The sequence below is a fragment of the Choristoneura fumiferana genome, chromosome 23 (assembly GCF_025370935.1).
Source record: "Choristoneura fumiferana chromosome 23, NRCan_CFum_1, whole genome shotgun sequence".
NCBI classification, from domain to species: Eukaryota; Metazoa; Arthropoda; class Insecta; order Lepidoptera; family Tortricidae; genus Choristoneura; species Choristoneura fumiferana.
Window position 1 is genome coordinate 9,060,066 of NC_133494.1, and position 23,587 is coordinate 9,083,652.

At 36.5% G+C, this 23,587-nt stretch overlaps 1 pseudogene; it reads left to right on the forward strand.

Annotated features, from left to right (window-relative positions):
- Positions 1-1,632: 1,632 nt before the first annotated feature.
- Positions 1,633-23,587, forward strand: part of LOC141441218 (EF-hand domain-containing protein D2 homolog) — a 29,914-nt pseudogene continuing 7,959 nt past the window's right edge.

Genomic DNA, 23,587 nt, shown 5'->3' on the forward strand with positions numbered 1-23,587 from the left:
GGTAACAATTTATACACCTTCAGTGTATAATATCACAAAGATAAACATTAAATAATATAGAACTAGGTTATGTATATATAATAATTACGTTAGATACTTAAATAAAAAATAAGTTATTAAAATTTATAATCATTTAATGATGATAACAATAAATTCAATTTATTAAAATCTCAACCACGGGGAATTTGATTCTTGTGTACGCGGCAACACAGAATGACGTTTAGGGTTCATGTTTATTTTATTTTGTAATTTCGAAATTATACGATATTTACTGATGGTATGTGATCCCAGTGTCCTTCTTATTTCTCGTAGTATTATTTTTAAACAGTTTCACTGCGAAAACTGGCATTTTACTTCGGTTTATGACCAATTTAACAAAAAATTCGGGACATGCACATTACGCACAGTTTGCAACGCGACTGACTCGCCTCGGGCTCAGCAGGGCTACTCCGAAACTCGAACTCGAAGTTTCGTGTCGTGCGGTCCCTCTCCCTCTCGTATCAAAACAGTGTAAGTGTCAGAGGGACCGCACGACACGAACTTCGAGTTTCGAGTTTCGGAGTAGCCCAGCAGGTACGCCGATTTCGGCGTACTATTTGTTGCCGCATTTGACAAGTACGCCGGCGGTATCTAGTCGAGCGAGCGCGCGAGACCAATCATTCGTCTAAGATATAGTGATTGTACCAACTTTTTTACTTTAACTTTACCTTGAATTTGAGATTGAAAAAAACTAGTTTTTTAAGATTTGTTGAGTTAATTTGGTCTCATTTGGCTATGTTTTAGCGTACTAAATATATAAAAGTTTGTTGATTTTGACTGTTTAATTAATTTGTAAACAACAAAGTTATTTTTGTTAAAGTATTTTTTTTATATAATAAACAACGTTAATTCAAAACGGAGTAGTTCTTATTTAGTGTCCAATTACGCATAATATTTTTTCCTTCGATAAAATCCAATGGAAATATACTATAAATAGAAAAAAATGTAAAAAATCCATCAACCTTTTTTTTACTTTATGCACTTTGGCAAGGTAAACTATAGGAAAAACCGTTGTCCAATTACAAAATTGTTCTTGAAACCTGAAAGCCCGTACAATCTAGGTACTCTTCAAATAGCATGTCATCTATGTAACTTCCAACAATAACATACTTTTATTGGGTGTATAAGTTAATTCAATTTTCTCATAATCACCTTTCTGGCTTTTAGCTTCAACATTTTTTAAAAATATTCTATTAAACCTACATGCATGTTTCTTACATGTGGTTCGATAGCTAAATGTATGTAGATTATGGGATATCAATAACTCAAACCGACAACAAGGTACCTTTTCCCAGATACGCCACATTTAGCTATTCGTTCTAATTTATTGGCTCATTCACAAAATAAGGAATAAGATAAGTATGTTTACTAAGTTTAATTTATAATTCAGCGTGACTTGTTATTCTCTATGCCTGTAGGCTGGCTTTAATAAGGACACAAAGAAAATAAAATAAATCGTTATCAATTAATTTAAAGATTTTAGGCCAGTGACGTACCTACGTGCTAAAATCTAGGGCTCAAGTGGAGCCGGGGGCCGGGAGTGCGCGAGTGACGTCCCCCGCGACCGCGCCGGGCCGGCGGAGCGCGAGTCGCGAGCACTGACTGCGGATCCCGCCCGCCACGCCAGTACCAGCAAGGCCTCGCGCGAGCACGCAGCCTCTCGCACTCTCGCACGCCTCCCGGCTCCCACGTAAAAACATTCGCGCGTCCACGATGTCCGCTACCGAGGAACTCACCGGTATCCTCTCCCGCAGACAAGAGATCAACGAGAAACTAGAAGAAGGTCAAGAAATCAAACCGCAGTACAAATTCGTAAACGTCTTCACGGAATTTCACGAGTTCTCCAGGAAAGAAATAAAACAATACGAGGTGACCTTCAACAAGTAAGTGTTTTTGTTTCTTTGGTCTGACTTGATTTGCATTTTCTTACAGTAAATTCTGCCACTGAATGGTTAGTTAACTCTGAAGCATGTAACTTAAATATACTAATTATTTTTTATCTACTAATGAACATCGCACTGTTGTAAAAAAAACCCTTTTAGTACTTAAAAAATATTCCTTGGGGTACTGTGGACTGTATGCCGACATGATAATAATATTTTATTAAACTAGTTGCCAGAGACAGAAAATACCTCGCAGGTATCTGTCAGTTGTTTACCACGACACTGTTGCATGCTGTTGAACGATAAGAAGGTAGTACTTAGTTAAGGAAGATAAAAGAAACCATAAGAGAAACAATTATTTTTAAAGATCAGTCAGTGGGCGTTAATTAAGAATACAATTAAATATATAATATACTTAACTAACTGTAAAATTATCAACTGGTATCAGAAGTTAAATGAATTTTAGACAGTTATTATTAGCGAAGTTTATTCTGTGTAGCTTATAATGTAGAATGAGTCTGCATCGTCGTCGTGGGAGACAAAATGAACGCAGTGTTTTGTTTACGAGAATAATCGACTACAGCGACTTTCATTATCCATCTATCATCAGTCAACTTATTCAGAATATAGGATTCTCACGGCTATTTTAATTCCACTGCTAATCCTTTCACGAATGCTTCTAGAAAAGTTTCCTTTTATATACAGTTAGGTAGGTACATTGGTACATATGTATGTTTCATGTTTTGTTTGTTTTGATATTGAGTTTATTTGGGGTATAGTTATTGTTGTTTGCGAATGCAAAACAATCTCCGGCACTTGTTTTAAAAGATATCGGAAATAATAATAACATTTCGAACAGACAATAATTATATATGTAGATATACAAGTCCATAATCGAGGTTTATTTATCGTACAAGAGCGAAAGATGAAATAAGTATTCTAACTTGAAGGTGGTTGAACCTTGTGCTTAAGTGTATTTTTAAGTAAGTAGGTAGATGAAAATTCATTGCTTCAACATATCTGTTTTTTTTTAAATAACAACATGGTTTTTTTTGGATTGTTGATCTTAACTTTACGAAAAATAATAACGACATCTGGATGAAGATGAATCAATTTAATCCGTAGTAAAAACAATATTTTTAGTTACTTTGGCCCCTCCCTCATTCAGTTGAGTTATAGTATTGTTTATAGATTTTTGGAGCAGTTCTACTGCCAATGTGTCAATGATCTTGTATCTTATTGATCGTGTCATAGATAACTGCCTGCTTATCAATTTTATAATGCTTCTAATCAGTCTCATTCATAGGTTTATTCCAACTAGACTTTAATTTCATCATAACCGCACTAAATACCCAGCACAAAGCGGGACTATTCTGCTCTTGAGCAGAAAAAAATTATGAAAATCCTTTATTGCATTGTTTTAGTTTTTTTTTATTGCACCACCAAAGAGGTAACACAAGTATTTTAGCCATAAAATTAGCCTGCCAACCTGGCGCCCATTCGAAATCTGACAGATCGTGGGTAAAAATATCTGCTACTGGCTACTAACTCTGCCAAGTAAGAAATTAAAAAAAAAAACTAATTGGCGGGAACCTTGCGAATTTTCCGTGGACATTTTTTGAGAGTGCGAATGTAAGTTAACTTACAAAAATGGAATCATCGAGTGCTAGTGACATTTCTTTCCTATTAATTGTTTAGCATGAGTTTTTTTTTCGTCTACTATTCCTGTAATACTTAGTTGAAAGAAAAGCAGATTATGCACCTCGCATTAAGTAATTTATATTGCCCTCGTGCTTTTTAAAGCCCTCGGTGACGCTCGTGCTCCAAATCGGCACTCGGTGCAATAATAAATAACTTTCTGCTTGGTGCAACAATCTACTATTACTTAACCTTGCCTTTTTGAACTCGACATGCTATGTCAATAATTTCAATATCAAATTGAAAGTTGGTTTCCCCCAATGTTGTGTGTTGCATTCAGTACCTTTAGCTTTTATCCTTTTATTAAACACAGCACAATGCTATTCTTAATACAAGTTATAATGGTCATCGTGCGTTTATTAGTCGTTAACTTAATCATTCAACTACGCAAGCAGTTTGCGGTAAGCACTAGTGTCAACAATGACTCACATGGCGTCTAGTTCTAACGTGATTTCATTGTTATGTTTAAAAAAATCGGTCAAGTGCGAGTCACACTCAGGCACGGAGGGTTCCGCACAAATTTATATTATTAAAAAAAAATATATTAATGACTGTATCTCTAAATTTAATTTTTTCCACTGCTCCAATATCTGTTTTGTGTCCAAGGGGTGGCAGACTTGAGTAGGTATTTGATAATAATTTCAGCTTGATACCTACTTCCACGCGTTCCTAACATTAAAAAAGGGTCTTGACGGGTCGAGACGGACGGAGGCAACTGAGGTACGGAACGGAACCCTAAAAATAAAATTAATAAAAATAAAGTTATTTGGACTAAACATTTTAAAGGGGTTACAGCTGTTATCGATCTTATTACACCGTTGTATCCTACTTATAAGTTTTAAAGAAAATACTTGACTGCTTCATTCAAATATAGATAACCTAACCAACAAAAAGTTGGAAAACCCCCGACTCTGTCACTTCAAAGTTCAATATCTCAATAACGACTGAACCGATTTTGATGAAACATGTCTAAGAACCATCGCTAGAAAACCTGGTTTCAAATAAAAAAAAACCTCATTCAAATCGGTCGACCCGTTTAGGAGCTACGGTGCCACAGACAGACAGACATACAGACACACATAGGGGTCAAACTTATAACACCCCTCTTTTTGCGTCAGGGATTAAAAACTAACGCATCGGTTTGCTTTCAAATAAATCTGCAGGCATTTGCTTACGCGCTTCGATATAAGAATAAGTTCTGCGGTGACATACAGTCATTCAATCACTGTATCCGTGTTAAATTGATCGAAAAGTCCAATTTGTTTGTGGTAAATTATCAATTCCGCTCGAATTGTGAACTTGCATCGAGCGGAAGCGGCAAGTGGTGGCCGACGCGACAAAATCAATGTCGGCCGAGTTGGACATGACTCAACTCAACGCCGAACCGAACATTATGCGTTCACGACACTTTATTTTGTAATATCCTGCGTTAGGTTACAATAATATTAATGTATCATTTTAATAGTAACGCGAATCAGTCATACTTATGGGTAAGTAGTAGGTACTTATTGATCGATAACAGATACGCCGAATTGGTCGATACAATAACCTACGTACGCTACGTTAAGTACGTAACAACTTCCTTATCCGCGATAAGATTAGCTACCAAACGGGTAATAAACGTGCATTTTTATTCCAGGTTAATCGGGAATTTCAAACTGTCCGTCCCGATAGATATTAAGACAACCGAGAAATTCCTTTACCATTCTTAGGTTTATGGTTTAAGATATTTATTTTCTCAAAAGATTTACAAAAATCACTTATGGAGAAAACAATATTAGGTCAATTATTGTTAAATGTCAATTATTGCATAGCTTAACATCAAAGGCATATTCACTTAAAGCTTACAAGGGAATATATGACAATCGGCCTTAGGTAAGTATTGTTTTTATTGTGATGTAGGAATTGCCATAAAAATGGTAAAGCATTTATACTTGGTTGACTATGGTGTTCCTATCCTACGTCTTGACTCTTGATGCTAGTTTCCTTTCACGTATCTTCCAAATTGAATAATGCGGTTGTGGCGGTAATCACAAATTACATTAGTTCAACTAAACTTTCCAAACTATGGACCCCGTTTCATTCAGCCTCAAAATAAGTGAAAAAAATAATAAACCAAGGTTCTTAAATCGGAAACAATAACAGCGTGTAGGTTGGGAAAGAGTTTAGTTTCGCAGGCAGTTCGTATTCGCATTGTGTCAGTGTTGCAAAATGCAGCTGCAATAGTGCACTCTATGTACCTACTCGGCTGGATACTTTCTGTGTAACCTTAGCAGATCGTGGAATTCAATATGCGGTAGACAATGTAGGTACTCTAGTATAACGCTATTTCAACCAGTGCCCTTAGTGTAAGTTTTCGGTTACAAAATACGTCTCGAATCTCAATTTGTATGGAAACACGAACATCGCAAACGTTCCGCTGGAGGCGCTGTTCGTGTTTCCATATAAATTGAGATTTTAACGCGCTCGCGATCGAGACGTATTTTGTAACCGAAAACTTACACTAAGGGTACTGATTGGTATCGATTGGTGAATATATCGGTTAAGGTGGTTAAGAATGACGAGAAATGACGTCAAGGCGTTCTTTAACCCAATAAATTAACGCTATTGGATTGACTTAGTGCATATTATGCGGTGGTTAGAAGTAACTAACAACTATTTTTGCCCATCAGTATTGTCAACATTCAACAACATGGGTGGGGTTCTATCTAACTCATTGTTACCAAGATAAGTTAGAGCAAGAACCATGTATTCATGGTCCTTGGTATAAGTACTTAGATCAAACTAATTTTACTTTGTTGCTGCTTTAATAATTCTTGTGTTTCCCAAATTCTCAATAAATCTTTGACCTCGATTTAAGAAGGTGACAAAATGGGACTGTGGACGAAGTCATCGTGAGCCGAAAAAAGTTCACACATAAAGAAACTAAAAAACAGTTTTCGCCTTTGGCTTGGAAGAAATGCAAAAAATCCGAAAAAAACAGCTAAAGAAATAATGATAGTATAGTTCGTTGATTATGTTTATTCAACTTTTTGATATTATCTAATTTTACTTACTTATCTAATTTTTATGAATATTAAAGAAAAATGTAGATTTAACGATTCATTGCATGTTTACGAGAAACTTGTTATGGCACAGGCCATGTCAGACGTGTTTACGTAACCATTCTAACTCGGGGATCTACTTAGGCTTATGTAGCAGGTACCTAACCTACGACGCATCACATAACATGCGAATTGATTTTGATTAATTAAGAGTACGAAATAAATTTCGTTCACGTTCTAGTCTAGAAAACTAATATACTCGTATGTACCTACCTACTTAACTTCTACCAGTAAGATCTCTTCATAATTTAAATACTCCACATAAGTAAATAATTATGTTTTTATACCTATATGATGTTGATGTCTTGTTCTCTGAACAACAACGACATACTACACTTACGACTAACACGTATTATAAACTAGCGTTTACCCGCGGCTTCGCACGTGTACCTAAATCATTAGATACAGCAGTTGAATTGAAATTTAGGGATTTTGTTAAATTCTCGTGGGAATTCCCTAAAATTACATCGTGGTTTTCATTGACGTTAAATTAAAACACCCATGCCAAATTTCATGACTTTAAAACAGCGGTTGTTATTTCGAGATTTTATCCCTCTCCCGTGAGAACATCGGGATAAAAAGTAGCCTATGTGTTATTCCAGACTTCCAGCTACCTACATACCAAATTTCATGACTCTAAGCCCAGCGGTTGTTATTTAGAGATTTTATCCGTACCCCGTGAGAATATCGGGATAAAGAAGTATCCTATGTTTTAGTCCAGGTTATAAATTATTTTTTGCCAAATTTCATCCAAATCCGTCCAGCCGTTTCAGCGTGAAGAAGTAACAAACATATTCACTAACTCACAAACTTTCACATTTATAATATTAGTAGGAAGTAGGATACAGTGAAGAGTTATGAATGAATGACACCGCACCAGTGGGTCGTGGTCTCGTGGTATAGAGTCGATAACAAGTTGACAAGGTTGTTCTTTACTAAGATTGCTTCCATATTGAGCATTTATCTATCATCATCCCAGCCTATATACGTCCCACTGCCGGGCACTCGGACCGTAGTTCCCACGCGGGCCCAGTGCGAATTGAGAACTTCACACACACCATTGAATTTTTCGCAGGTTTGTGCAGGTTTCCTCACGATGTTTTCCTTCACCGTAAAGCTTGTGGTAAATTTCAAATGTAATTTAGCACATGAATTTCGAAAAACTCAGAGGTTCGAGCCGGTTTTTGAATTCATGATCCTCTGCTTGAGAGGCCACAGGTCAAACCACTAGGCCACCACGGCAAGGCTCGGCGACTCACGCACCGAGGGTTCACTAGCTTAGGTATATTAATTTTAGCTTGATACATTCATGCGTTCCTGAGGAAAATGGTCTTGCTTGACAGACGGACGGACGGACAGACACAAACAGAGAGCAAAGTGATCCTACAAGGTTTCCGTTTTAGCCAATTGAAGTACGGGACCCTAAAAAGATTTATTTTATGCTAGAATTTTGGTTCTTCGGCGGCATATACAGCTTCTAATGCTTACCGCGCCCGCGATACAGGAGGGCTACTACAAAATTCGAAAATCGAAGTTCGTATCGTACCGTCCCGCTGACGCTTATGTTATTTAACTTATTTAATACGAAAGTGAGAGGGACGGTTGACGGTACGGTATGAACTTCGATTTTAGAATTTCGTAGTAACCCCACAGGTATCTTATACTTGTGAGATCCTATAATTGGCTTTATTGATACTATAAAATAAGTTTACTCTGTAAATTATAGCTGTTGGTTCTCCGAAAATAAATAAATAAATATTTATCTACTTAGTAGATACCCCTTTTGAACCGTAATGTTTATCCATTTAGGTGTTTCCTGTTGTTTGCACAGCAAGTAACCACTTCCTCGGCTAGAATATCAAACCAAAGTGATAAATCGATAATGACTGATAAGGTGTGGCTGGCTACCTTTCCATATGTAACATGAACTCATTAACTCATCATCAGGTTAATCGAAATTCTAACTAAATATTCCGACCTATGTACGCGCTGTTTACCTAATATTTTTACTGTTTAACGCATTTTTATTGTGAGAGACCCAGCAGGTCGATGAGATGAATAGATAGAAGTTTTAGAAATAGCCAGATATATATCGAAAAACGCCAATAAACATCTAAAAAAAAGATATCTGCTGCGTTATGTAACTTAAGTCATTGAAAATAATTAACGCCTCCTAAAAAGATATTGCCAAGACACGCGATGGTGTTAATAAGAACAGGCCTGGCCTGATTAGCAGACGACCGACAAGGCAAATTAGATTAACGACAGCGTAAACGTATAAAGAAAGGCGCGCCGATGCTGCTGCGAGCTGCGTTATCATTATCATTTACCCTAATTTATTAAGAGATAGAAATGGGACACGCAGAAATATAGAAGCCGAACATGATACGACCAATAGAATCTAAACGGCAACGCGAGTATTATGAGCCCAACATTTTTATGACTTGATTGCCATCATGTTTCCTTGTCGTATATTATTTATGAACTTAACCACCAAGGCATTAGGAAAAATTAAAACCAGACAACACTTTTTAACACCAAAAATAAGAAATGATCACAAAAATAACACGTCATATTTTGCTCCTATTTGACAGAAATTATAGCGTTTGCTCTTGGCTTTGTCCAGGCAGTACCTAGTACCTGAATAAAAATTGACATTCATGGGGGAGGTCGGTGGCAAACTGCGGCGCTTCCCGTGGCCCGGCGCCACATCAGTGCCCTTAGTGTAAGTTTTCGGTTACCAAAAAAAAGTCTCGATCGCGAACGCGTTAAAATCTCAATTTGTATGGAAACACTAACATCGCAAACGTTCCGCTAGAGGCGCTGTTCGTGTTTGCATACAAATTGAGATATTAACGCGAACGCGATCGATACGTATTTTGTAACCGAAAACTTACACTAAGGGTACTGATGTGCAAAATTTCGTAGGTAGATCCGGCGCTATACGTTGGATCAAACCACTGAACCAGCATGTCTTTCACTACTTTTCGAAATGACCACTGATTGGGGACTTCTGCAGTATGGGCGAAGCCGTGGGCGCCAAGCTAGTTAATGATACCTAACCTAAGCTCTTTCTGTTAGTAGGTAAGTAGGAATAAGGAAGTAGTTATGTTATGACGTGAGAATAGTGAGAATGTCTCATGAATGAACCATTTTTACCTCGAATCTGATTCACTGGTTGGACACACCTGACACTGTTGATTCCTCTGAATGAAACTAACACTAAAAAATTGTCGTATATGTAGCTACTTGCGTAGGTACTACATATATGTTATAAATATAATATAATGTCGATGAATAAGACTTTACTTTTTTTCATTTAGTTATACCACAGAATAAGTAATAGTATCTACAAGTTTACTTTAATTTATAAACTTTTGTGTGAATTACGATTTGAGACTAATTGAGACGCAATGCGACGAATGCGCTTTTACTGCAATGCAATACGACTGCAACTTTTTTCTCAGCACGTTCTTCCAACAGTCCAACTATATCCTAGTATTCCTTCTTCCTGCTAATATTGCTAACGTGTGCGCGTGGTATGTTTTTTTACTCGTTCACGCTAAAGCAGTTGGTTAGGTTTGGATGGATGAAATTTGGTATGTGATACCTAACTGGAACCCTGGAATAATACATAAGCTTATCCAAATATTCCCATAGGATCAGAACCTACGCATATAAAATCTCGAAACTTCAAAAGCTAAGAAATTACATGCATGAAATTTACATGGAGGGTCTACGTACCTATATCAAATAAAGATCTCAATGTACTTAAGTTTTGGTAATTTAATAAAACCCTGGAATTTCAATTCGGCTGTCAGATGTTAATAGGTCACATGAGCGAAACCGCGAGCAAAGGCAAGTAAAAGTATGTAGACTAGACATAGAAGTTGAAATAGGAACTATTACAACAAACACTTGATAGAAAGAAATACATGTTTTTTGATACAAAATATATGGTTTTCCAACAGACAGCTTTCTTGATATTTACGTCATAGAAATAAGATACCTATTAAGATTGCTATAAACTTAGAAAGCTTGTAAAGTTGTTTGAATGTATCGCACATTGTAAATACATTAGGTAACCATTTATTTAAACGTTTTAAATAAATTCGCTCACGTAATAAATAGTAGTGGAATCATTGATAAATAAAATGTCTAAATAATACAAACCGCATACGCGGACGACGCACTGAGCGCGGCCGAAGCGTAAACACAAATATCTCCCGCAGCGAATACCTTTCGCATATATTTATAAACATTTTATTCTCTTTGAAGAACTGCGTTAGAGGTAACTGTTAGAATAAACTGACTACACTTGAAGCCGCTTTCAACGGAGATTAACTAAATAAACTCTGGAACGATGATAATGAACATCCCATTAGGAATATCGTTTTATTTTGAAGTTAAATAGTCAGATAAAATGTTATCTGGGTAAACTATCGCTTGTGTTTGTGTCGTAACTGTTAGTATAAATGATGCCCAACTGTAGTTTTCATAACATTTTACTTTTAAACGGTAAAACATAACCAGTTGGAATTAATTTACAAACATATTTAATGTTTAATTCGCATCACAACATTAATTACTTAGTTACCTACATTGAATTACTTACATACACTCGTGTCAAGACCAAGACGTGCGTTTATGGATCAAGCCTAAGAGAAGGTCAATGTAATGTCGTACCAGGAACTCAGGGCATTGGCTGGCAGAGAGGCGTACAGAATGGCGATTACTCCACCGACAAGTAAGCTCTTTAATACATGACGATGATGATGATGATACATAGAATATCATCTTGAACTAGACAGGTGGTAGCCATCTGGAATAGCTACATATTTAACTGGTAAACTGCAGAAAGATTGACAGAGACAGTTCGTCGGGTACACACAAGAAGAGAAGTGTCAGAGGAAGGTACTACTACATGTTAATGTAGCCACTCTGCGACCAGATAACGCTCAACCATATATTATTCAAGTGTTACAAGGGTGGGTTAGTTCGACTGAACTTCCCTTCCTATTGATTCAAAATATAATTAAGTACTCTTTTAATTTTTTTAATCACATTGATTGAACATCGATCAATTCAAATGTATGGAAAAAAAATTGACAATTGCAATATAAAATCGACGAAAACCATTAATTTTAAGACACATTATTGTACCTATTATGTTACGTAAGAAAAGAAATACGTACTTAATTGAAAGTACATTTTAAAAACATGTATAAATAAAAGGTCGTTTTAAACAAACAATCTTTTTGAGTGAGAAAAAACAAAAGTACTTAATTCTGTAAACAATCCACCCACAGTGAATATGTTTGTCAGGTATTTGTGTTGATTAACTATTTAATTTAGATTAAGATTGGTTAGAAGATTTTGGATGACTAGAATTGTTTTATAATATCGTGTAGGTAGATGATCTAATACACTTACCAGTAAAACTAGTGAGATTTCAATTAAAACCAATCTAATTTAGCCCAATTCCGTTCGCTTTGGTAGTTCCTAGGCTATTTGAGGTTCGTGGGTAAAGGCAGACTAAAATAACTCTGAAATAATAGTTACGATAACCTATACACGGTTAACAGTTTCAACAATTTGACCTACTGGGCATGAGCTAATAACATAATAGGTAGGTACTTAGGAAATATACGGATTCATCGATCCACTAGCACTTTAAGCTGTTTGTGACATGTTGCATTCAATATCTGTTGGTTCCTAGTATTTATCTATTACTGGTAATCAGTTTAATTCGATAAGACTTTATAAACCTGATGTAATTGGTTTTATTGACAAGCCCATTTTGCGGAATATTTAGTAAAAGTGATATCTAGATATATTTTGTGCGTGGCTTAGTTATACGCAGTGCTAAATACTACGGCTAAATCCTAATCGTTCTGCAGCGAGGCACAACTGGTTTGCCTTCGTATCACCTTGGGGTGAGACAATGCCGTGCAACTCTGACCCGACACACCTGCTAACATTGCATTTAGCAACTTGCCGGTGGCTGCATTTACAATACAATTATCACTGACTGAACCGCCGCAGAAACTAGCTATGGTTTCTCTTAGATGTCTTAGCTTTAACAACAGAAGCTAAAAACTCGTGTTGTAAACGAACGGGTAAACTTAAGTATTAAAAATGTATAACAAAAAATTGAACCGACTACAAAAACCATGGAAAAAAAATTTCTACCACTGAAGTCAGTCGGTGCCTCAGCACGCCAGCAGGAGTCGACCTACGAGTATAGTCATCTACCTCACCTACGCACTATTATGTTGGGCTTCAATCACTCCTGCTGGCTCTCTGAGGACCGGCCGACTTCAGACTGGTAGAAAAATATTTTCATGGTTTTTTGTAGTCGGTTCAATTTTTGTTATAATTTTTTTTACGCTTTTAGTGTAAATAATCTAAGATACAATAGTTTAATATCAACTGCTCGTCACCTTTTACAAAAGATTGCTTTTTCCGATGCAGAAACGTTCATTATTGAGGAGTCCGGGTGCTTCACCACCCATTTCACCATATGAATTACGAGGAGCATAATAGCTTAGCAACTGTGTTAAAGTAATTAAAATTCAACCCGTGAAATACTTGTTATTGAGTAGTAACTCCGATGGTCAACTGTGGTCTTCGTCATCAGTTCAAGAGTTCCCTCGATTCCATAAGATCCAATCATCAGATCCTGATTTGGTGCTTATGGGAGTATGGGACCTAAGTAATTGAAGGATACCTAGACGAACGAACAAAAAAATAATTTCAAATCGGTTCATAAATGACGGAGCTCTGAGTTAACAACATAAACCTCCTCCTTTTTTGAAGTCGGTTAAAAAAGTCAAGGAAGGTTAGACAAGAAAGATAGATAATCATCTCGCACTACGACACCCTCACTCACCCCCGCCCCTACGCCTAGGACTAACCCTTGTGAGAACGCCTGCTTAATAAAGGTCAAGGTTAATGCTGAGGAAACGTGTTGGAAGTTCCACGCATTAGTAGCAGGAAGTGGCCGCAAGTGAAAACCCACACGCTACGAACATAAAGGCGAACGTAACGAATCAATAATACGCAGGAGATAGGTTCGAAACGCTTTATAATAATTACTTTACCGCAAAGGAAATATGGGGATCTGTATAGTGACCTTCTTACCTATCGTTACAATTACAACATAGGTAGGTACAATTCGGGACGGGGCAAACACGTCGCTTAGAACATTCAAAATCGAGATTGATCAAAACATACCACCAGTAGGTATAATATTTATTGCCCATTTAGGAAACGAACAAACTGAAGTATATTTCATCACTATGAGTTTCAATTTGCACGAAGTGAACTATGGTTCGCCTTGGACGGAAATATTCAACATTCATATTACCAGCCGCGTGGATACAGAACGAGCCAAAATAAGCCGTGTTTCGCATATAAATGAGCCTTCAGTCAGCCAACTATACCCAATTGTTACGGTACTTGAAACTAACAAAGCTTAAAATATGGGTGGCCTAAAAAGTTTTAGCTTGACGCATCAGTAATGATCATAACGCAAAAAAATGGAAATAGGTATGCATTACCCAATGTTAATTAAGTAAATGAATTCAGTGGGCGGATTATTGGCCAATAGGGATGTACCTGACCTGCAGACAGCAGCGACAATAATTCAGAAGGACAAAACGACTAAAAATATTAAAGTAGCAGGTAAACGAAGAACTCAACTTAATTAAATTAAGTGTTACACCAATGTTTTCCCTGATGTTGTTAGAACGAACAAATTCGTTTAAGAGTTGTATGTATATTGATTTCAAGTTAAAGTCTATGTTGTTGTGGCAATCTCCCACCCCTCGTCTGTTAAGCATAGCCCCACAGAACTATATCGATATAAAATTAAGATTGTTTTTTTTGGAATATTTTTGTATTTTATATTTCAATTCCAAATTTTTACTTTTACGGTCATCCCGTAAAACCTAAATTGAAAATACAAACTGAAATATAGATGCACAGGAAAACCAGAAAAATAAGACCAGCACTGGGAATCGAGCCCAGGTCCTCTGCATTCCGTGCCGCGTGCTATACCGCTACACCACTGCTGGACAACGGCACAGATACGAATTTCCCCTATGCACCACATATCTCAGCTTGTTTGTTTCTTATTTTGCCACTTAAGCAGTGACGCTAGCGACATCTATACCGTAGCCCTCATTGAGAAACTTTCGGCATTCCATTGGAATGGACTAACCACTCACCCGGACAAGAGATATCGTTATTAAGCAATCAAATTTGATTGGTTTTTATGGAATCTTTTGTATTTTTTATTTCAATTCCAAATTTTTACTTTTACGGCCATCCCGTAAAACCTAAATTGAGCAGTGGTGTAGCGGTATAGCACGCGGCACGGAATGCCGAGGACCTGGGTTCGATTTCCAATGCTGGTCTTATTTTTCTGGTTTTTCTGTGCATCTATATTTCAGTTTGTATTTTCAATTTAAGTATATCGATATAGTTTCTGTGCTTAGCCCGGACTTTACTGCACTTTAAATTCTAACGAATTCCTATTTAATTACATGCCTAATAACCAAAACCCGCATTGTATATATACTAAGAGTACAACACAAATCCCTCAGGGATCTGGTTTGGACTGGATTCCGGACCCCGATTACTAAATAATTTAAAGGAGACCACGCGACCTACATGAAACGTGCCCTTTTCACTTGCGATTGTTGAGCCGCGCCCGTGCTGCGAGATAGAAGATGATCGTGGGAAGTGGGCGAAAGTGTGATGCTATTAGGCACGTACATTTTAAGTACTGCAATATAGAAAATTAGTATTCGCGGGACAATGACACTTTCTACAATGACGTTCTTATTAGATAATTACGTAACGGTATTTCTTTGCATTATTAACGGCGCATTGTCGGCGGTGGCGTCGTCGTGATCGAAATGGTTATTAAAACCGGCCAAGAGCGTGTCGGACACGCCCAAAAATAGGTTTTCGTGGTTCCGTAGTCATTACGAAAAAATTAAGTAATATTTTTTTAAGGATTTCGTATTTTGTACGGAATATTCCAAGTTTAGGTTACCATCCATAGGGGGTGGCGCTCGATTTTAATGAAAATTTTCACTTTAAAGAATATTGTGCAAACAAATCACTGAATCTAAAAATCGTTATAGCAACCCCCTAATGGTTTTAAAAGACTTATCCAACGATATCCCACACTACAAGATTGGATGAAAAAAAAAACACCTCCAATTTAGGCCTATGGGAAAACACTAAATTTTTTTTTTTTCATTTGTACCACTGCCAGCATATATGGGTGCGCAACGCGATGTATGTCGGTCGGCCGCCCGGCACTTAGTTCGGGAGCAATAATTTTGCGAAATGGTAACGGAACCGTACCTCTACTTTCTTTTATAAATAAATGATGATTTCTGAAATTATCGCGAATAATACATGCAACAACTACCTACCGAATAATTCGTTTAAGATTGTAGTCGTATTATCTATTGTAATTTACAATAATAATGCTTAAATATACAAACAGCGACATTTTAAGTAGGTTTAAGCAAATAGGTAAGATTAACGATTACATTTATTTGCACATATAAAAACCATACCTACATAATAAGTACCTACCTTTAAATGTCATTAGTAGTACATACTTATAGTACTAGGGTTTTACGATAGTCAGCCGTGTATCTTACGCACACATTGACGCGTGTACAGACGTCGTCGTCCTTATGTAGATTCAAGAACGCGTATTTTGTACGGCGTGGCCGCCGTGTGCCTATGTCCAACAGTGGTCATCCTATGGCTGATATGATGATGATGAAATTGCAGTAGGTGAATGGCTCGACCCTATCGACACTCGAAATTCCTAAATAGTCGAAGACAATTGATTTAGGCGTTGCTTTGCAGATTTCAATATAGGTAAATGCTCTACAATATATTTATCTACCGTGCACCATGCACCACATTTACGGCTTTGCTATACGTTATATTATATGTTAACATGCATCCCACTGTCCCGTCTACCAGTCAGTGGAATTGAAATGTCCTTCGCAGTTCATGAATTCAAATATCCTCATGCAAAATTTTATCCTTTACGTCTTTCAAATTAGACCCATCAGTAAAGAAAGGCAGAACTTAAGATCTCGACCATGTTCGCCATGGAATCTTTAAACACTCGCGTGTTTGCGAGGACACACAAAATTGTGTATATGTACTATTTCTATGTGTGTTTGACCCCCCACTCAAAAAGAGGGGTGTTGAAAGTTTGACCGCTGTGTGTGTCTGTCTGTCTGTCTGTGGCACCGTAGCTCTTTGAACGGGTGGACCGATTTGAATGCGGTTTTTTATTTGATAGCAGGTTTTCTAGCGATGGTTCTTAGACATGTTTTATCAAAATCGGTTTAGCCGTTTTTGAGATATTGAACTTTGAAGTGACAAAGTCGGGGGTTTCCAACTTTTTGTTGGTTATTGGTTTATTTGTGTGTAGTTGTGTAAATGTGTGTCTTCTGTATTAGTGAGTGGCATTTTCTTCTTTCTTTAAGTATGACGTGATATTTTCTTCCAGATTCGATGAGGGCCACGACGGTTTCCTGGACCTGAATGAGGTGAAACGAATGATGGAGCGTCTCGGCGCGCCGCAGACGCATCTCGGACTCAAAGCCATGATCGCGGAAGTCGACGAAGACGGAGACAACAAGATCAGCTTCAGGGAATTTCTGCTCATATACAGGTAAAGACCTATCAGTTGAAAGTCGTTCACCGGACGATGTCAAAGCAAAGGTTTTTTATAAGTACCAACAAATCTGAGCTGAACTCATTTAGGCTGCTTCCCACGAACCGCATTAAGATCTAATGGTAAAAAATGTGTACCTATCTATCTATAGGTACCCCTATTGCTTTGAAATTCGTGTCTCGAACTGGACTTTGATCAAATTAATTTGAGCTTAAATTTTTCTGCTATCTACCTAATACCTAATATTATTATTTCAATTCAACATAATTTTTTTATCATTATCGAGAAGAGAATATAAACCCGCTGTTTTGCCACTATGTTTTGTTCCGGTTTATCTTATGTGACCGATATCTGTGATGCCGTGTTAAACAAATAAACACTAAAAGAATATGTGTAAAATAACAGCAAATTAAAGTGGTGAAACAGGAACTAGAATTGTATGTATGTATATTGCAACAAATATGGCTACAACCGCAACTACAACGCAATGACTGACAATGAAGTGAAGGAGAGATGGCGCTGTCGCCAAAGAAACATAAGCTCCGCAATTTAATTTCATTTAAATAGTTTTTACGTATCATTCTTTCAAAATTTCATGTTATAATAGTGTAAATAGTTGTAATAAACCAGTGTGAATGTTATCTTTTCTAAAAAACAATTCTGCAGAGATAAATAGCGATCGTAACTATAAACGATTCTGTTTTGAAAACCTTAGATTCCATTTAGAACGATAGTGAGAATACGAACAAAGTGCAATTATCTGAGTGTTAGCGTTAGTGAAACCAAATAAAAAAGAACACAGTTTTGCCGAAATATAACAAAAACAGTGTATGAAAAAACGTTATAACGCGCCAACAAATTCAAAAAGCGCGCGAGCCGCGGCCGAGGATTCCAGGAATCGACGATTGCTCGCCCGTGCTTTGGATTTTTCGTGGATCTCTGATCAGCTGATTTTGTTTAGTTAGTTCAATAACCCTAGCTTATAATTTCACAAGACTTACGATTTGAATATTATTCTTTTTTGGTTTTGTTTTTACCCGATTGCACTTAAAAATGGCGCCAACAAGTGTTTGTGCTGGCTGTAGAACTCCGTTTCAAAGAAAAAATGAATATTTGTGTTGCTGCAAATGCAAATTAAAATATGACTTAGATTGCGCAAACGTGGAGTTTAAGCGCTATATGATTATGAACTCTCAGCGGAAAAATACATGGGAATGTCCAGAATGTTGTTGCAAAAATCTAAAATTGGAAATGTCGATACACCAGTACGCTCTTCAGCTGTTGTTATCGAACCATCGAGCTCTGACACAGAGACTGCGGATTCTGAAAGTTTAACGTCGAAAAATACAATCAGAAAGAGACGAATATCCACTAATAAAACTGCCGATTCTGACGACGAGTCTAGCATCCTAGGAAATACAATAGCCACCGAAAACTACTTTCAAAGTACCAACGACCTTCACAGAATCTGCAAAACCAAACAAATACGATTACAATAGAACAATTTGAAAAATTATTGGATATGAAGTTGGAACAAAACAAATTTTCGTTAGTCAATGAAATAAAATCTGCAATAATGTACGAACTTGGAAATGAACTAACAAAACTGAAACAAGAAATGTTACAAAACAATACAGCCTTCACAAAGGAGCAAAGTGATCTGAGCCAAGAAATAAAGAAAATAAATAAGCAAATTAATACATTGGAAATTGAAAATAAAAAACTCAAGATGGCAATAGATGAGCTTCAACAACATATAACCTCTTCTCCAAAGACCATTATTGACACAAATAAAACTGAACGTAACACAATAAAAAGTGAAACGAGCAAAAAGATTGTTCTCTACGGCTTGATAGAACCAAATTGGGAAACAGAACACGACTTATATAATGAGATTGTTCGAATTTTTCAAGATCTATATAACGTTAACTTAGCCGGCTACGTAGAGGATGTGGTGAGGATAGGAAGAAAAAGTTCGCGGAGACCAATAATTATAGAATTGTTAAGCAAAAAGATGGCTAAGTACCTTATACAGAACAGCCGTAACTTCAAAAACACTGGACTGGCCATTTCAGAATTTCTGGATGAAAAGTCAATACAAAATCGAAGAAATATGAGGAATCTACTTGTAGAAGCAAGGAAAAACGGACACCATGCTGTAATAAGACAGAATAAATTGATAATAGATGGCAAGATTCATAACAATACCCATTCTACTTCAAACTCCACCGAAGAAAATTTATACAGTCGAACTGAGCAAACTAAAGTTCTAAAGCAAAATGATCAAAGAGGGGTCGAAAACTTGTTGAACAATACCACTAACAATGGGATATACACGCAAAGCAGCAGCACGTATAAGGAACCTTCTGCTAAGCATACTTTTCGTGAATAACTTCAAACTATTGTATCAGAACATTCGTAGTATAAGACATAACGGCACTTGTTAGAATCTGCCACAGAACTGGAAAAGATTTACACGCAATCTGTCTAACAGAAACTTGGATAACACAACCTAAGATTGATCTCCTAAAACTGGACGGATATAACGTAGCTTCATCCTTCTGCCGAAGCAACTATGAAGGTGGTGGAGTGAGCATTATGTTAAAGGATAATGTTGTTAGTGTAGAGCGTAAGGATATCGTGAGCATGTCAACAGAGTTTATATTTGAAACATGCGCTACCGAATTCCTCATCTAAATTGCTAATTATTGTTATTTACTGGCCTAGTAAAAATAGGCAAACAGAAATATTTTATGATTCGCTGCAAAAACTCCTACAAATGTTAGCTATAAAAGATAGTAAAAAAAACATAATTATTGGAGGAGATTTTAATGTTAATGTTTTAGAAAAATCTTTAGCAACCTCAACTCTGTTAAATGTAATGCGAAGCTGTAATTTCAACCAGCATGTAAACGAACCAACTAGAATGACAGAAAATAGTGCCACATGTATAGATTTAATATTTACCAATTTCCAAGACAGAAGTAATAATATAACTGTAAAAGAATATGGGTTTTCCGATCATAAGGGAGTACTCCTTAATATTCCACATGTAAAGAGTAAAGAAAGAAACGTTTGGTATACGACTAAAAGAAAATTTACCGACATAAACATTCTAAAATTCAAATCCGAACTTGCTAAAATAAATTGGAGCTCCATAATAAGCTGCGACAAAGATTTAAATGAAAACTTTACATGCTTTCTGAATATCCTAAACAGTAAACTAGATATATGTATACGCAGGTTAAAACCAAACTAAAAAACCGCAATTATAAAAATTGGCTTACTACTGGAATTAAAACATCGTGTAAAAATAAACGTCTTCTAAAAATTCTCATTACTAAATCAAATAACCCCATTCTCAAAAATTACTATAAACAATATGAAAAGTTATTAAAAAAAATAGTAGAAAAATCTAAAAACTTCAATACATTAAAAAAGTAAAAAATCAGATAATATAACTAAAACTATGTGGCATATAGTCAAAGAGCGAACCAATAAACTTCCAAGAAAAGTAAAAGATAATATAAAATTAAAATCCAAAATGTTGTCACAGAAGATCCCAATGTGATTGCGAATACTTTCAATAAGTTCTTATATCAGTGGGGGCAGAAGACGGCAGGGACCGCGCTCGCGGCCGCCCGGCGCAGGCGCCCACTGCAAATTCCATCTATCTGCGGCCCGTGGAATCTAAAGAGGTCTATCATATTATCCGTAATCTTAAAAACAAACGTAGTTTTGGCTATGATGAGATGCCACCAATTCTAATAAAAAAATGCGCAAAAGAATTAGTTGAACCTTTGACCATTTTGATAAATCAGTCTTTTTGGAAAGAGTATTCCCGGACCCACTTAAGATATCTATTATAAAACTATACACAAAAAAGGATGCCGATTAGATTGTAATAATTACCGCCCAATAGCTCTCTTGTCTACCTTCTCAAAAATAATTGAAACTGCGATGTCTTCACGTCTTTACTCCTTCTGTGAAAAATATAGCATTTTTTCAGAAAGTCAAAATGGTTTTAGGAAAAAAACGATCAACAACACTAGCAGTATATAAATATGTAAATAAAATATTGAATATAATTAATCAAAAACAATATGCAGTAGGTTTAATGCTGGATATGAGTAAAGCATACGATAGGGTTTCCTACGATATTTTATTGAGTAAACTTCATAACATTGGAGTGAGAGGAATGGCACATGATTGGTTTGCATCCTATCTTAAAAACCGGATACAATACGTCGAGGTTGAGCATTACAACTTTACGACTGGAATGATTACAAAAACAAGATCATTTAAAGCAGAAATAAACAAATCAATACCACAGGGAAGCGTTTTGGGATGTCTATTATTTTTAATATATATAAATGAGCTACCTAATGTGATAGATTCGCCAAGCATCCTGTTTGCGGACGATATATCTATAGTTTTTCCATGCTCATCCAGCCTGACGGCGAATATTAACTTAGAATGCATCCTTAATACAGTAATTTCCTGGTTAAGTGATCATAACTTAGAACTAAACCTAAAGAAAACCAAAATTATGCAATTTCGACCTCACCAAAAGCAACCATTAAAAATAGATTTTTGTTACAATAATTCAATATTAGACACTGTAGACCATTTTCCATTATTAGGCTTGAATATAGATACACATATAAACTGGAAAAATCACATACAACAAATTGCTAGTAAATTGAATAGGTTTACTTACGCGCTGTACGAATTGAAAAGAACTACCGACACTAAAACTGCAACCTCCGCCTATTATGCGTACGCACACGCTTGGCTGCGGTATGGGATAGTTCTTTGGGGAAACAGCACCAACTCTAACAGTCTTTTCATTTTACAGAAAAAATGTATCAGGATTCTCGCAAATATAAAAGCACGAGTCAGCTGTCGACCATTTTTTAAAAATTTAGGAATATTAACCTTACCCGGATTATATATTTTAGAAATTTGTACATTTGTTAACTCTAACTTAACTTTCTTCTCTCTAGCTAAAGATCATTTCACCCGACCGCATAATTTACGATATCAAAACCGATTAGCTTTGCCAACCTCTACCTTGAAAATATTCCATTCCGGGCCTTATGCGATGTGCATCAAAATATATAATAAAAGTCCAGATTTAATTAAAAGCTTAAAAGGTCAAACATTTAAAACTGCACTTACTAAATACCTTGTAGAAAAATCCTACTACACTTTACAGGAATTTTTAGAGGATAAGCACTAGCCAGCACTATAAGAAAGTGTACAATTATTAATAATATCTTGTGTTTTACTAAAATTGTTATGTTGACTATGTTTTTAGCTAAGTTTAAGTTTAAGGTACGAGCTCATATCCATATCTGCGCTCATAAGTTTAAGGTTTATTTTAATAATAGCATTATTGCAGTGCCCTTACAGGGTTTGATTCAGTATTTTGTATTGTTTCAAAGCAAATAAATGAGTTTGAGTTTGAGTTTGAGTTTGACTGAGTCAGTTTGCAAGTTCGCAGGCTAAAATTTTCGCAAATATGTAAACAGGATTATAACAATGTAAATACAGTTCTACATTGATTTCCAGCAACTTAAAATTTATAATTTAAATTAATATTATGAAAATTATTTAAGCTAATTCCCGCTAGCACTTTAGGAGAAACTTTAACAAACAGTGCTCTCCTGCGCGGATCACTGTTGCTAACGCATTAACAGATCAAAATAATCATCATCATCACTCGGCCTACATAGGTACGTTACGTACTACTAATGGGACAGGTCTCCTCTCAGTATGAGGGCTTGGGGCGTAGTTCCGACGCGGGCCCAGTGCGGATTGGTAACTTCACACACACCATTGAATTACTTCGCAGGTTTGTGCATGTTTCCCACGACGTTTTCCCTTCACCGTAAAGCTCGTGGTCATTTTCAATGTTATTTCGCAAGTGCGAGCCCGGATTTGAACCAAGATCAAAAATTTTCGGGCAATTTACAATTTTCAACATGCATGTTTCAGAAAAGCACGAGCGGGCGAACTCGAGAACAACTCCGGCCTGGAAGCCCGGCGCGACTGACGAAATCGACGTCGACCAAGTGGGTGTGAACGGCGCCAAAAACTTTTTCGAAGCCAAAATAGAGGAGCCTTTCCAAAAC